This window comes from Manis pentadactyla, chromosome 6 (assembly GCF_030020395.1).
Source record: "Manis pentadactyla isolate mManPen7 chromosome 6, mManPen7.hap1, whole genome shotgun sequence".
In the NCBI taxonomy this organism is placed as follows: Eukaryota; Metazoa; Chordata; class Mammalia; order Pholidota; family Manidae; genus Manis; species Manis pentadactyla.
Genome location: NC_080024.1, coordinates 90080557 through 90090448, shown reverse-complemented (window position 1 = coordinate 90090448; position 9892 = coordinate 90080557). Strand labels below are relative to the sequence as shown.

The following is a 9892-nucleotide window of genomic DNA, read 5'->3' as shown; positions in this document are numbered from 1 at the left end:
ATTCAACTACTGATGGACACGTAGGTTGCTTCCATATCTTAGCTATCATAAATAGTGCTGCAGTAAACATAGGGGTGCTTATGTCTTTCTGAATCTGAGAAGTTGTCTTCTAAGGGTAATTTCCCTGAGGTGGAATTACTGGGTCCAATGGTATTCCTATTTTCATTTTTTTGAGGAACTTCCATATTGCTTTCCACAGTGGTTGAACATTCCCACCAGCAGTGTAGGAGGTTCCCCCTTTCTTTGCATCCTCGCCAGCATTTGTTGTTCCTAGTCGTTTCTGTGCTGGCCATCCTAACTGGTGTGAGGCGATATCTCATTGTGGTTTTAATTTTCATTTCCCTGATAATTAGTGATGTGGTGCATCTTTTCATGTGCCTGTTGGCCATCTGAATTTCTTCTTTGGAGAAGTATCTGTTAATATCCTCCACCCATTTTTTAATAAGGTTATTTGGTTTTTGAGTGTTGAGGCGTGTGAGGTCTTTATGTATTTTGGATGTTAAGCCCTTGTGGGATATTTCATTTACAAATATTTTTTCCCATACTGTAGGATGCCTTTTTGTTCTGCTGATAGTGTCCTTTGCTGTACAGAAGCTTTTTAGCATGGTGTAGTCCCATCTGTTCAGTTTTTATTTTGTTTCCCTTGCCCGAGGAGATGTGTTCAGGAAAAAGTTGCCCATGTTCATATTCAAGAGATTTTTACCTATGTTTTCTTCTAAGAGCTTTATGGTTTCATGACTTAACATTCAGCTCTTTGATCTATTTTGAGTTCAATTTTGTGTGTGGGGTTTGACAATAATCCAGTTTCATTCTCTTACATGTAGCTGTCCAGTTTTGCCAACACCACTTGTTGAGGAGGCCGTTATTTCCCCATTGTATGTCCATTACTCCTTTATTGTATATTAATTGACCATATATGCTTAGGTTTATATCTGGGCTCTGTAGTCTGTTCCATCGGTCTATGGGTCTGTTCTTGTGCCAGTACCAAATTGTCTTGATTTCTGTGGCTTTGTAGTAGAGCTTGAAGTCAGGGAGTGTTATCAACCCCCACTTTATTCTTCCTTCTCAGGATTGCTTTGGCTACTCATGGTCTTTTGTGGTTCCATATGAATTTTAGAACTATTTGCTCTTGTTTGTTGAAGAATGCTGTTGGTATTTTGATAGGGATTGCATTGAATCTGTAGGTTGCTTTAGGCAGCATGGCCATTTTTTCAATATTAATTCTTCTTACCCATGAGCATGGGATGTGTTTCCATTTATTGGTATCTTCTTTAATTACTCTCATGAGTGTCTTGTAGTTTTCAGAGTGCAGGTCTTTCACTTCCTTGCTTAGGTTTATTCCTAGGGATTTTATTCTTTTTGAGGCAATTGTGAGTGCAATGTTGTCCTGATTTCTCTTTCTGCTAAGTTCATTGTTAGTGTATGGGAATGCAACAGATTTCTCTGTATTAATTTTGTATCCTGCAACTTTGCTGAATTCAGATATTAGATCTAATAGTTTTGGAGTGGATTCTTTAGGGTTTTCTACGTACAATATTATGTCATCTGCAAATAGTGACAGTTTAACTTCCTCCTTGCCAATCTGGATGCCTTTTATTGCTTTGTGTTGTCTGATTGCCATGTCTAGGACCTCCAGAACTTTGTTGAATAAAAATGGGGAGAGTGGGAATCCTTGTCTTGTTCCCGATCTCAGAGGAAAAGCTTTCAGTTTCTAAATGTTAAGTATGATGTTTGCTGTGAGTTTTTCATATGTGGCCTTTATTGTGTTGAGGTACTTGCCCTCTACACCCATTTTGTTGAGAGTTTTTATCATGAATGGATGTTGAATTTTGTCAAATGCTTTTTCAGCATCTATGGAGATTATCATGTGTTTTTTTTAATTAAAAATGGCATTTAATAAATCTATACAGTGAATAGCATGTCTTTATTCTATTTACAGTACAATTGTTATAAATATAATACATTTTTGAAAAGCTTATTCTTAATTCACTTGAGTAGATTTATATTTTAAACAGATCAACTCAATTGTTAAAGTTCCATAATAAAGAATATAATTTAAATGACAAAAATCTCATATTGTGAAATAGTGCACTCTGCAGAGATGAATGAGGAAAAAAAAAGTCAAACTCCTTTTGAAACCACATTCAAAGAATCAGAAAAAAATGTTGTTTTACAAAGTTATGTATAAGCCATAGGAACCACAAGATACTGAAGTATGAAGACTCTATAACCAAAGTTCAAACCTGGTATTAGAGAATTGTATGAAGCAAAACAGGAAAATTTGTATTTAACACTCTAGAGAAACTTCACAGTAAAGCTGGAATTTATTAACAGGAGCATTGCCAACAAGGCCTTTCCTTCCTCAAAATCATCTCCTGATATTCATATATCATCGATAAGTTGTAACAGCAGACTCAGACATTGGTTTTTAAGATGGGGCTTCATAAGGTGCAAGGATATGTTGAAATTCTGTATTATGAGCACACAAATTATTACCAGGGTTTAAAGAAATACAAAAAAAGAATGTAAGTATTCTCAGTCCAACATGCTCTGTCCTCAACAAACTGACAAGTCCAAGGACTGTGCATTGATCTGACACCAGTATCTGCAACAAGGCAGGCCTTTCAAACACTGCTGCAAGGCCCACTCCGTGAACAAGCTGGCTCCTGGGCACTCCAACAATTCTACAAGATGTCACACGTCATTGATGATGATCAGGGCAGGCATGGAGTTCTACTGACTTGTTTCAAACACTGAAAATTGGTCCGATAACTTGGCAAACACCCTTGGTGTTCCAAGGTTATAAACACCTGTGTGGACAAAGCATGCTTTCAGCTGCAAACTGTGAATCTCCTGGCTTTTAAGCTGAAGTTTATACTGGGTTTGTCCAAGCCACGTAAATGATCCATGGATTTCCAATGCTTCTGGACTTGTTGTTTTATGCCGAAGATCCACGATCACATCAACACTGGCCTTGGAGCAGTTGGAAAGTAAAAGGGTCACTGGTACTAAACAAAGGCTTTTCTGATGAAATGGATGGTTAAATGATTCTGGATAGTGAAAATTCATTTTAATGAGATTAGAAAGCTGCTCTACTGATGGCCTTGAAGAAACTGTAGTGTTTTCTGACTTGAAAAATTTTAACAGTTCCATTTCTGGCGGCTCCTGTTTCTGAGGACATGAAAAGGCTTCTTTTCCTATGGTGCGAAGGGTAACATGATGCTGGCCTTCCAAAATAAGCTGCTTACTGTCCTCCACGACGTAAGCCTTCCACAGGATGACAATACTCAAATCCACCTCATTGCACTTCTGAATCCATCTCACAGCTTCCCCTACTGACTGCTTTTCTGTATGCACACACGGCTGGGCTGGTGGCTTCTTACATTCAGAAGACAAACTTCGATAAAAGAAGTCTGCACAAGGGCTTGCTGAACTTACTATCTGCTCGTTTCCCAAGGTGACATCTGCAAAGGTGTGTTTTTCTGAGGACTGCGCAGCAACTTCTTTTTCCTTACATCGTGTTGCCTTGAAGCAAAACTTTCCTTTCTCCCTACTGGCAAGTTTGGCATCTTTGTTTTCAGAGAGATTTACAGATTTCTGTAACTTCCAGTGTTTGCTACTACTTGATACTTGGACTATATGGAATTCCTTAACACCTGCTTCACTAGTATTGGTATTCTCCACATCCACGAAGACAAGCATACTGCCTCCTCTGCCCTCCTCATCTTCAAAAGAATTACTTCTGCAGACACTGGCTCGTACATTCAAAGATCGGCTGGTACAAACAACTGCAGTGTGTCTTAATATTCTGTGACGTATCTTAGGCTGCTTTTTAAGACTTTCATAGTAAAACAAAAAGTTAATTTCATGGACCCCTTCTTCGTCTGGGCCGTGTAACCACATTGGTAGCTGAACTGAAGCTCCAGGCATAAGAATGGCGTCAGGAAGGGGGACAGGAGCCACCTCGGGCGGACTCCCTGTGCCAATGCCAAAGTCAACAGAGGAAGCTGAGGAGAGGAGGGCTGCACACACACAGGTGGAATCTGTCACCACAGTCTTATAGGCACTGCAGTTTTCAGAGGCTGAGGGACTGAGCGGTGTTAGAACAGCTGTGTTACCACCAAAAGTAAAGAATTCTGGACGTTTAGAAACAACCTTCAATTCGGTAAGAGGGCATTTGCTGACATTGACAAATTCCACATATGCTTTTCGGATTTCTCCACAGAGGAGCCCTCCAAGAGTGGCATTTCCTCAGTGATTATGGGATCTAAACGTCGATCAGGACCATATTTAATAGATGTTTTCTCTTCTTTTGTGTTGTTAAGTCGAGGACCTTGAATTTCTAAGTCCTGTCTCCCTCGGACTGACATACTCAAGGAATGTTTTCCTGTGTGACATCCAGGAAGAGCACCAATGCCATCTACTGCCATGGAGCCCTGAATAGTACCAAGATTATAAACCACTCCCAGAATATGCAGCTCCCCTATGTGATGGGGAAAGAGCTTTAGTCTTGCCACTTTAGATTCTTCACTATTAATTAAGAACTCTGAAATAACTTCAGTTCCAATCATTTCAGGTTCACCTGTTACTGGTTCTTTAACTTCTTCATTCTCCTTTCCACTGAAATCTTGAGGTTGAAATTTCCATAGCAATGACAAGTCAGTCAACAAAAGCGGAACCTTCAACGGGTTTCTAAAGGCCACCTCCACTGTCACTGGTTCTTCTACAACTGCAAGTGGAAATCTTGAGTTATCTGAGTAACTGTTCAAGCAATACTGGGTGGGGTGGAAATTGGGTGGAATTACTCCTCTGTTAACCACAGCAACAACTTGTTCCTCGAGCTCTCGCCACTGCTGAGAGGATTCAGAGTCATATTCCTGATCGAGACTTACATGAGTAGCTGCTTGTTTTTCACCATCTGCTGGCCGTCTGTCATGGCCAAAGAACACCCGCGTTGCTGAGCTGTCAATGTGCGGTAAAGGGAGCTGTGGCAAAGGCCCCTCTGGTGACAGCTGACTTACATTCTTGTAAACATAAAGATATTCTCTGAGGAAGGCCCCTTGCTGGGCAGCAGACTGTTTACTTTCATTGATTAAAATATGCCTAAAAGCAGAGACAGCATTGTCCATCTGCCGAAGAGTGTAAGACTGGCGCCCAATGGTGAAGTTAATGTGATCCTCTGCAAGAGACCAGCCTTTTCCTTTATAGACTTGCATGGCTTGACAATAGCAGCGTAAAGCATGCTTTTTCTGTCCTGCTTTACTAAACCGATGGCCTGCCAGTATCATATGAAATGCGTATTTTCTAACCATGGGGCTCTTCATGTTTATAAAGCAATGTGCTGCCTGTTCCAGAAGAAGTGCACTTCGAAGGTCAGAATCCTCGCTGGTCAACCGAATCAGGAGCGCTGCAGCCTCCGAGTACTTGCTTTGGCTTTTTAAGATTTCAGCACTCAGCAACACACACCTTTCAGCCAGGATCATATTCTTGCAGATATCCCGGTAAGTCTGGACTGCTGTATCCATGTAATGTGCAGGGTATGGCCTAGGTGCTCCCGGCTGAAGAAAAGCTGACACTGCTGCCATTTCCAAGGCACCAGCTGCATAAAGCATTGCTTGGTCGTTCAGAAAATCCTTCTTTGCAGTGTGATAGCAACTGTAGGCCAAATCATAATGCTGCACCAGGAAACATAAGTCAGCCATCTTCCGAGTCTGAAGTTCCGGCGCCTCTGGGGGGTACAGCAATCCAGATGTATTTTTCAGCTCATTAATGCTCTTTTCTGGTACTTTACTGCCACTAAACCATTTTTTAGTTGCAGAAAATAGAGATCGACTCAAACCTTTCCTTGATATTAGCTGGTCATTTAATTGCCGAATTGTTTTCTCTATATGTGGCAAAAGGCCCCGAAATGTGAACTCTTGTATAAACTGTCGAATTCTATCATGATCAGTAAGGGTTAAACATGCACCATGAATAATTCCAGTATTTGCTTTCTTTGTCTCATATAATGATGAAGCAGATTTTACATGATCTGGGCCATCGGTGCTGTTAGAAAGGTCACTGGATGGGTCCAACTGAAGTGGGTGAGCTCTAAAGTTATTTGGTAAGCCATCTTTGACTTCGTTATCTAATCCATCCAAAGAAAGCAAGCTATTATCAGAATTCTTATTTGAAGTTACTGTACAAGGGCCATCTTCATATGATTCCTGGTTTTGAATACTATTTTTCTGGAGATACTGACTCCAAGGATCTGGTATCTGTTCATCTGATGCTCGATTAGATGCTCGAGAATTAATTTTAAGTAAATAGCAACCCTGAGTTCCATATTTCTGTTTCATTTCTTCATAAATTGATTCAGCTCTCTGTTCATCTCCTGCACTTAAATCATGTAAAAGTACATAATACTTTAGAGTATTTGGTATAAACCACTTGGGGTAGGAATAGTCACTATTGTGCTGAATTCGATGCTGTTCTTGTGACAACTTTGAAAATTGTTCCACAGGTTCAGCTTCACAAGACGATGCTACCAACATACATGCTAAGTAGTGGTTCAGAAATTCATGGTCTGATGCTGGCATCGACTGAAGAAAGGTCTCTCTATAGGACTCAAACCATGGAGTAGTAGCTGTATATAATGAGGATTCTTTCAATTCCATCAGTGTGTCTTTCCAATTACTGTACCAAGGAACACTAGCTTTAATGGACCGATCACTGATGTTGAGGTCATAATCTCCTGCGGTAATCACATTAGCTACTAATCCTTCTGCAGGCTGACTGCCAGAAACGACATCATTCAAAAGCTTCCAAATGGCTCCAGGCTGAGGTGCTTGGGTGACAATATTGCTTACTGCGATCTTCAAATTTTTAATTATGTGAAGCTGATTATTGGGATCTCTCATATGAACCTCGGAGGTGAGGCGGCAGAAGGGCCTCAGCAGCTCCGCGAAGCTCAGGTGGTTGAGGCGCGTGAGCCGCTCCGCCTCGTCGCTGCACAGCGCGGCCACGCAGGGCACGAAGGCGTCCGGGATGAGTTCCTGCACGGACTGCACGCACTGAGCCATGGCCGCGGCAGAGGCAGGGCGGCGCCCACCCCGCGGCCGCAGAGGCCGCAGCCGCCGCCCGCCGGCCTGGCCCGGCCGGGCGGGGTCCGCACTAAAGCCCTGGGACCAACGGAAGGCACGGCCGCCGCCGCCTCGGCTCCTGGGGACCCCGCCGCCGGCCCCGCCGCGTCACGGCCTCCTCAGCGCTCGCCCCGGCGATCTCGCATTCCACCCAGAGGAGGACCCGCCGACAACCGCCAGGGAGGCCTCCCGACGGCCAAACCGCGGTCACCACCCGGCCGGGACCGCCATGTTGGGGCCGAACCTATCATGTGTTTTTTGTCCTTCTTTTTGTTGATATGGTGGATGATGTTGATGGATTTTTGAATGTTGTACCATACTTGCATCCCTGGAATAAATCCTACTTGTTCATGATGGATGATCTTTCTGATGTATTTTTGAATTTAGTTTGGTAATATTTTGTGGAGTACTTTTGCATCTATGTTCATCAGGGATAGTGGTCTGTAATTTTCTTTTCTTGTGGTGTCTTTGCTTGTTTTTGGTATTAGAGTGATACTGGCCTTGTAGAATGAGTTTGAGAGTATTCTCTCTTCTGCTTTTTGGAAAACCTTAAGGAGGATGGGTATTAGGTCTTCACTAAATGTTTGATAAAATTCAGCAGTGAAACCATCTGGTCCAGGACTTTTGTACTTAAGTAGTTTTTTGATAACCAATTCAATTTTGTTGCTGGTAATTGGTCTATTCATATTTTCTGTTCTTTCCTCGGTCAGCCTTGGAGGGTTATATTTTTCTAGGAAGTTGTCCATTTTTTCTAGGTTATCCAGTTTGTTACCATATCATTTTTCATAGTATTCTCTCATAATTCTTTGTATTTCTGTGCTATCCACAGTGATTTTTCCTTCCTCATTTCTGATTCTGTTTGTGTGTGTAGGCTCTCTTTTTTCCTTGATAAATATGGATAGGGGTTTATCTGTTCTGTTTTATTTTCTTGAAGAACCAGCTCCTGCTTTCATTGATTATTTCTATTGTTTTATTCTTCTCGATTTTATTTATTTTTGCTCTAATCTTTATTATGTCCCTCCTTCTACAGACTTTGGGTCTCATTTGTTCTTCTTTTTCTAGTTTTGTTAATTGTGAGTTTAGACTCTTCATGTGGGATTATTCTTCTTTTCTGAGGTGTGTCTGTATTGCAGTATACTTCCCTCTTAGCACAGCCTTTGCTGCGTCCCACAGATTTTTGCGATGTTGAATTATTGTTGTCATTTGTCTCTCCATATTGCTTGACCTGTTTTTATTTGGCCATTGATCCATTGATTATTTAGGAGCGTGATATGAAGCGTCTATGTGTTTGTGGGCTTATTCATTTTCTTTGTGTAATTTATTTCTAGTTTCATACCTTTGTGGTCTGAGAAGCTGGTTGGTATAATGTCTGTCTGTTTGAATTTACTGAGGCTCTTTTTGTGGCCTAGTATATGACCTATTCTTGAAAATGTCCCATGGGCACTTGAGAAGAATGTGTACCCTGTTGCTTTTGGATGGAGTGTTCTGTAGATGTCCATTAGATCCATCCATTCTAACATGTTGTTCGGTGTCTCTGTCTCCTTACTTATTTTCTGTCTGGTTGATCTGTCCTTTGGAGTCAGTGGTATGTTGAAGTCTCCTAAAATGAATGCATTTCATTCTTTTTCCCCCTTTAATTCTGTTAGTGTTTGTTTCACATATGTAGGTGTTCCTGTGTTAAGTGCATAGATACTTTTAATAGTTATATCCTCTTGTTGGACTGACTCCTTCATCATTATGTAATGTCTTTCTTTGTCTCTTGTTACTTTCTTTGTTTGGAAATCTATTTTGTCTGATACAAGTACTGCAACTCCTGCTTTTATTGTCCTTATTAACTGCATGAAATATCTTTTTCCATTCCTTTACTTTCAGTTTGTGTGTGTCTTTGTTGATGTCTCCAGATGGTTTAAATGGCTGATGTTGTGTTACAGATGTGGTGTGGTTAAACAGGAAAGAGATTGGCATGAGTTTCTAGTCATTATTCTTTGGAATACAAAATACACTGTTACCACAAACTGCTGACACACAGGAACTTAAAGCACTCTAAGATAGAGTTGGGTACCTTTTGCACTAATCCCTAAATTTTGATAAGGCCAGTGTCTAAAGTAACAGTAGTCAGATCTACAGGGTTTAGTAAGTATCTGCATCCTTACTCAAAGCTTCATATTCACCAAAGGTAGAACAGAGCTCTATGACTTAAAAGACATTAAAATTTTAAGTCTTGTATCCTCTTAAAGGTGTTGTTTTCTGTAGATTTCAGAGCAAGAATTTTCTATTTTGTTGCATAATTAGCAGTTTCTCAACAGTCTCTGCTTGCCCTTCTAATCAATCTTTTCTGTTCTCTTTATCCTTCCTCTTTGAGAAGAAGGAGAAAAAATTAAATCATAAACCCACTTTACTTTCTAGGAATTTATTAAGTCCTGCTATAAATCTAATCACTGTTTAACTGGCCAAATATAACAATAATGTTAACAATAAAAAATTGATTTCTGTATAATTTTGATTGTGCACTAAAAAAATCATCACTCTAAGGTTTACTCAACATCATAAGCACAATCAAAGAATGTTCTATCAGAGTGTAACACACTTGTAGGGCTGTGTAACTCCAAGAGGAGCTAAAGCAAAAGCCTTGGGGGAAATTCCGAGCTTGCCCTGTTTTTAATTTAAATTACCATGTACTAGTATTACCCACAGTTTAAGTAGAACTAGTCAAAAATGTGTGGACTACTAAGCTTATCTACAAATAAGGATGTCCATTAACCAAGCAAATT

The 9892-nt window shown here is 40.7% G+C and overlaps 1 pseudogene; it reads right to left on the bottom strand.

Annotated features, from left to right (window-relative positions):
- Positions 1-1905: 1905 nt before the first annotated feature.
- On the bottom strand, positions 1906-7360 carry LOC130684122 (trafficking protein particle complex subunit 8-like; annotated as a pseudogene).
- Positions 7361-9892: the final 2532 nt, after the last annotated feature.